A 7,239-nucleotide genomic window follows, 5' to 3' on the forward strand; every position below is an offset into this window, starting at 1 on the left:
GCTGTTTCAGTGACAGAGTATAACCCTCTTTCCTTTTCTTTTCCACAGCCACAAAGTTTATTCTCTATTATGGTACACATGTTCTCAAGACCTTGAACCTACACAAGCCAGGGATTGACTCTTGTCTTCTCTCCTTAAGGGGCTTGGGCCCTGCTCCAACCCAGAGAGTGGGGCTCATGCTAGGTATAAGTTCCCATTGCAAGTCTTGATCTTAACCCCCCAGTCCTCTGAGCTCACCCCTGATGCAGAAACAGGCCAACCTACCCCACTGCTCATGAGAATGGACTGGAAACTGCCGCCACAGCCCCTAAGAAAACCCAACCAGAAATGGGCACGCATCATCACTGGGCTCCACTTTCCTCTGAAGGCAGAGAGAAAAGACACAAGTACATAGCCTATTTTGAGGAAAACATGAACCACAGGAATCGCTTATAACCTGGTATCATCATAAAATCCAAAAGATGGGTATTTTAATAGCACCCTTTCCTCCCAAAGACTAAGGTACATGAAGTATTTCTTGAGGTAGTCATATTCTTATACAAAACTGAAGACTGATAAATCTACAGTCTACTTTTTCCACAGCAGTTTCCATCATGTTTAAGTATAAACAACTTGAGACCCATCATGAATGTAAAAGGTGTCACAAAGCCACCTCAAAAGGTCAGTCAACCACTAGGTACAAATGGTGGGCAAGAAGTATTACAACAGCCAGTTGCTGGGTCACCATAATGTATTGTAATTTTCACTTAACAGAGTTAGTGTTTTGGATTTTATGTTTAAAAATATAAAGAAAGTCATCTTCCAGAGTAGTGTCTATTTAAAGTAGGCCACTGAAAGTTGTAATCCTAGACTTGCTTTTTTCTGCAAGGGTGCTAGAGGAGACCAGCCATTCTCTTGACATCTGTCCCATTTAAAGAATTCCGCTCTGGCTACTGGCCTAGTTGTTTCAAAAAACATTTTAACCAGGGCTTATGAAAGACTGGGTTGCTGCATCTGATCTGGTGTCTTATTCACAGCACGAGGGGTACATGAACAATGCACTCTTTGTGTATGTGAGGGTAAAGAGGGGGGCTTTGGCAACTTTGTTAAAATCAAACCAGCCTTTTAAAAGAAACTGACTTCAAAGAGGAAACTCAAATCTTCCTAGATCATACCAGCACATTCCTGTGAGGGCATGGGGTGACTTGAGAGTGTAGCCCCAAATTCAACTTCAAATACCACAGCAGTCCCACCTTATTTCCAGCCAAAAACACGCTGTTTTCTGAGACATAAGACAAGACAACCTCCCTTACACATTCCTAGACAACTGGCAGATTTGCTTGAAATACAGATCTTGATCCCTCCCCTGCTACGGCTGCTCCCCCTGCCCTCCTAGGCTCAGAAGACATGGTGAGGGCTCAGCCCAACAAGTTAGCAGGGCCTTCCCAGGTCTCCCTGTTTGAGGGTGTTTCCCCCTTTACAGGAAGCTCTGTGGCTAGACTCTCTTCTGAACTGTAACTACATTCTGGATGGCCCAGCTCTATTCAGTGTACCATAAGCCTGGCTAGGAAGGCCACATGTGCAGTGAAGCAGAATGGTTCTCTACTACATTGTTCCAAAGAATAAGAAAGGAATCAGTTCCTGCATGCATTTCTATGGGGGGGGGGCGGGGAAACAGCGTAGAAGGAGCAAGGGTAACAGACTTGCCAGGCCTATAAGATTTGAGACCAAAAACTAATTCATTATATTAAAAAAGGTGAGTTGGCTTTTCTGTGAGGTTAGAAAAGCTGCGTTAGCATGCCTGTTTCTCAGGTCTCTTGAGAGCTTAAGAGTTCACCAAGGGTCCTTGAAACAGAGCTGGCAACCAAAGCAGAACCTGGTTCCTAGGTTGTGTCAACTCCCCCAATCCCAACTACTGCGATCACCTTCTGTTTCAGATCTCAAATCACCGTGGGCTTCTTTTTAACTCAGGCTCCCAAAGTCTGTACTGGTCTGCTTGTCCACACTGGGCAGTGGGGGTCTGAGAGGAGCTATAACTGAATGTACTCGGGGAGTACAGCAGGGAGTTTTACAACAGAGAATATAGATGGGGATATTCCCATAGTCAATTCCCTCGAATAAAAGCCCACCTTAGATCAAGAGACATTTTGAAGTTGTTAAGAGCAGTATGGGACTGCACAAAGAGTTAACTGGAAAGGGCATAATTCTGTCCTAGGGTAGGGGTAGGAACGATCCTATCCCTAGCAGTCCCCATGAGTTAGGTCACTAGCAACCTAAAGTAAGGGATATTTCAGCAGCTATGAATTATAAGGGAGATAGTTACTAGTTCAGGCTGACACTTTTAAGTTCACCCAGGGCTCTGGACCAGATGTTCCTTTTTTATTCAGGTGTTCTCACATTCCTTTATCTGAAGTCTTGTTCTTTCAGGCATGTACAGTCAATGGTGGGGCAGGGGGGAATGGAGGAGTAGAAATTAGGTTCTAGCCACACACACACACACAGCCACTGTGAAAACTCTTGAATATATATATGTGAGTTTCTTCTGTATCCCCCCACCCTTCCTATAAGCCTCCTACGACAGAAATATCTGCAAAGCATCTGAAGCAGGTAAAAGAGGATGTGAAATGGCACATTCAGCACTCAAAGGAAAAATACCAATTTGCAACATATACAGGTGGAAGGTTCTGAAGGTGAGAGTACTTTTATGGAATAGGCTGATCCTCAGAGTGAAAGAAGAGGCCGGCATATAGCAGGTTAATAAGTTCAGCAAATGACTCCTGAACATGTCAAGTTCAGCAGTGTCAGAAGGTCATGAGAACTAGAGACATGGAAGCAGGTATTGTTGTGAGCAACTATATTCCTCCTACAAAATGCCTCTCAGTATTGGCACACAGACCTGATATAGCCAACAGTGCAAAATACTGCAAGGAAGCAAGTATGTTATCCGTAAGTTAAACTGTCACTCAAAAGAAGTCCCACACTGGAAATCGCTCAAACAAGAGCCCCTTCACCAACACCGTTATGCCACCAACAATGCTGATATCCACAGACAACTCAACAGGAAGGGTAGCATTCAGCCTACCTGCTTAGGTGTTCAAATGGCTAAATCTTGGGCTAAGGGACATGTTATAAACTTCCATCATTCTTCATCTTGTGTACACATACAGTTCTTACTCATTCTGTTTTTTGAAGGTAGTGACTTTTAACAATAGTAACCAAGAAAAAGGCATCAAGACTCTAGTTGTAAAGTCCTCAATATTCAGAATACTTTAATAATAATAAAAACATTGTGGTTCACTCAAGAACTGCACTGCCTAACATGAGTCTGATGAATACTCTTCCTACAATGTCACCAAAATTCTTTCACCAATCCAGCTTTAATACCTCTTCCCAGACTATATTCTCTAGCAGGCCTAATGACACCCAACTTCTGCTACTAGTTCCAGACTGAGCACACTGCTTTCTCCCTCACCTTGGCATCCCTCCACCCCAACCAAATCCAACTTGACCTTTGAAACCAAGTTCTTCATGGAACCTTCCAGCTCTGCAGCCCCAATTTGCTCACTAATGTTCTGTCTCAGAACATTTTTATTATTCATTTCCTCCCAGCAGTATTTATCTCTGCCTCCTAAGCTACACCAAAATCTCCTAAGAAGGCAACCATGTCTTATACTTCCTACAAAGAAGCCAGGAGCTACACTTCAGGGATTTAACCATTTCATGTGCTTACCCTTTACTTGCAATCTTCTCCCTTATTCCCTTCTGGTTTTCATACAAATCCAGACAATTGAAGATTATCACCTTTTTAAAGCACAAGCAACTCATAGGAGAACATTTATTTGGTACCTTCCCATTTCAGTGTATACTGAGCTTTATAAAAATAATCAGAAACGTCTTCAAATGGGACTGGTGGCAACCAAAATTAAGCTTTGAAAGATGAGACTCTGATGGATGTGGATAAGGTAAAGGCTGTGCTCAGATCAAAGCGTCTGCTGCTCTTTTTCCCTGGGGAAACCCCTTTGTCTCCCTGTTCAAACTGCCGTATTAAAAGCCTAGGCAGGACTTCCCCGGTGGCACAGTGGATAAGAATCCGCCTGCCAATGCAGGGGACACGGGTTCAATCCCTGGTCTGGGAATATCCCACATGCCGTGGAGCAACTAAGCCCGTGCGCCACAGCTACTGAGCCTGCGCTCTAGAGCCCACACGCCACAACTACTGAAGCCCGCGTGCCTAGAGCCCGTGCTCCGCAACAAGAGAAGCCACCACAAGAAGCCCACGCACCACAACAAGGAGTAGGCCCCGCAAGCTGCAACCAGAGAAAGCCCGCACAATGCAACGAAGACCCAACGCAGCCAAAAACAAAAAGAAAAATCACATGGTTTGGAGTATCTGCCTGCCCTGAGTCACGTGCCTATAGTGACTCACTGTTACTCTCCTCCTCCTCCAGCTAGTTCCAGACTAAGCTCAGAATTACCGTGACACCATGTTACAGAGCCGCAGTCCTAGCAGTCTACCAAATTACAATATAGATCTTGCTTAATCAATTCCAGCGGCTGATGTGTTCAAACAGTTGTAGAATAAACAAATCACAGCTATAATGCCACTTCAGGGATCTGTAACCTGAAGGGATGCCTCTGTGAATCTTTGGAAAAATATAAAAACTGTAAAGCAATATCTACTTCCTATATTAAAAGTAGATTTATGAAGGTGAGCTAATAAAATATAACAGCACCTCAAAAGAGGTTAAGAATTATTAGAAACTGTTTGAGAGCACACATCCTTAATCCGTGACAATGTTAGGGAGAAAGTAATAAGCTAACATTCAGAAGGCGGCTGGTTTACTTTCGATCACAAGTGACCCAGAGAATCAATGAAAAGCTGAGAAGCCAAAGGACTGTCACAGAGGAGTCTTCACCACCAAGAGCACCACACTGCAGGTAGCTACTATTTCCAACTTACCCAAGATGAGGTAGGCACTAAGAGGCAGAGGCAGGACTCCAGCCTCAGTTTGACTTCATGCTACAGCATTAGCTCAGAATAACTGGGAAATGAGAGGGCAGACAGGAGAGAGTGTGTCTTTGAAGACAGGTTGCTATTATGGATAATGCGAAAGGGCCACTCACTTTCCTTGGACAAGGTGAGAGCCTGGAAAACTCTTGGTAGACATATTAAATAGAATATAACAGGGAAGAGGGAAAAGGGTAGGAAAGTGTTACAGCCAGTTTGAAGGGCCTCTTAATATGCCTATGATTTATTTGGGTATATAATATCCACAAATTGCCTATTTTCTCTTGGATGAGCTGTCAGATCTCTATTAAACATGAGAGTTTAAGATTATCAGGAATTTTTGTTTGTTTAAAGGGCCAAGGTCTACAGAAAGTCAAGAAGAGAACAAAATTTTAAACTACTATATTGTCTGTGCACTCAATCTTACAGATTCAGAAAGATCCGAGTATCCTTTAAATATGGGTAGTGATGATATTTAGTCCTGTAATTGTAACAATTCTTGGGGGTTACAGATCAACAGCTAATAATAATAGGCTCCCGCTTCCTATAAGCTGATACTTCCTTTCCAAACTAGAGCATATGCTAACAATCCTGAACTTTCAGGAAAGATTTGTTTGTTATGATATTGCTAGGGATATACCTGAGGTAGTTAAACTTTTGGCAAGAGTTGACCATTGGGAAATAGCAGAAATGAGACACTCCAGCTAGGAGTGAATGCTGCTACCTTCCCCACTAAAACCAGAACAAATGGAAAAACAAGCTTACTTCCTGAGTAAAGGGAATCAGGGATTCAGAAGTAGTCGAAGGGTTTGCAATCTTTTTCTGTGAAGAGCCAGAGTAAATATTTTAGGGTTTTTGGTCAAATACAGTCTTTGTGTGTCTATTTTTTAACAATCCTTTAAAAATGTAAAAACCATTTTTAACACTCAGACTGCAAAAACAGGTTGTAGGCTAGATTTCACCCACACACAGGCTGTAGTTTGCTATCTCTGGTACAGACAACAAATGGGGATTTATGTGAGACAGCACATGGAACTTTATTATAAAGGTAGATTTGGGACAAATAAGAGTTGAAGTAAAAGCAAACTACTGTCAAATAATAATCTGAGCCAGAAGAGCTCACAGTAAACACGAAGAGAACACATTAAGACTACATGTGAATATAGTTAATTCTAACTGGGAAAGTAAGTAAAAAGGGAACACAAGGAGGAAAGAAAAAAAATTAGAAGACAATTAGAACAGAGTCTACCAGAACCTTATTGTTATGTCGCAGCCTCCAGTGAGCTAGGACATGAACTGCCTGCAAGTCTTTCCCAACTGAACAACCACACGTAAGCTTAACTTTTAATATTAAGTGAAGAGAAACATTTAAATACACAAAAAGCAAACCATTTACTACCTACTACGTAACTTACTTTTTATTGAAAGTATCTTGCATTCGTGACTGATGCTTTCTGGGTAACGCCATACATTTTAACATTAAAGGTTAAATTATTTTTTACATACAAGTAGTGTTTATGGTTTTCCCCACATAGGATTACTGATTATAAAAAGATGACACACCACATGGGTTAAGTGTCTCTTTTAATAGAAAAGCCAGCAAACTGTCTAATTCTGTTTCCTCCCAAACCACAAACTGAGGAGTAAATGAGCCTCTAGCCAACATATTCAAAGCTGAGAGGATTAAAAATGCAAAAATAAGTCCTCAGGTCTAATTAAGGGAGCCCTGCTACATACAGGTTAATCAATACCAGTGGACTCCAGGAAGCTGGAAGACATTCTGATAACCCCACCCTGATAACATTTACCTCAATTAGCCTTTTTCCGGTTTCCAACTCATGAATAAAGATAATACGTTGTTAATTCTATTTCAGAAAATTTTTTGCAAGTTGTTTTATTTACAATGCCAACTTTTAAAAGTCACTAAACTAAAGTTAACTGGACAATAAACTAGGCATAAATTGCTTTACAAAAAGAGGGAAAGCCCAAAATGCCACTTTCTATAGAGAACCCACAGTTTAATTTTATTCAGAGCAAAGAATAAAGAACTTTTGATCATACTAGAAGAAACTGAGCCATAAGTTTGGAATCTGTACTGAAACTACACATGCAATGAGGACAACATTCTGCTAATACAACTGATTTGCTGCTGCATTTGTGGACTGTTTTTCTAATATTAACAATTATAAACAAAGCAGTGCAACTAGTATTTGGAACAATCCTTACAGTGTTACAGCATCAGACACAAAATT

The sequence above is a fragment of the Lipotes vexillifer genome, unplaced genomic scaffold (genome assembly GCF_000442215.2).
Source record: "Lipotes vexillifer unplaced genomic scaffold, Lipotes_vexillifer_v1.1 scaffold217, whole genome shotgun sequence".
NCBI classification, from domain to species: domain Eukaryota; kingdom Metazoa; phylum Chordata; class Mammalia; order Artiodactyla; family Lipotidae; genus Lipotes; species Lipotes vexillifer.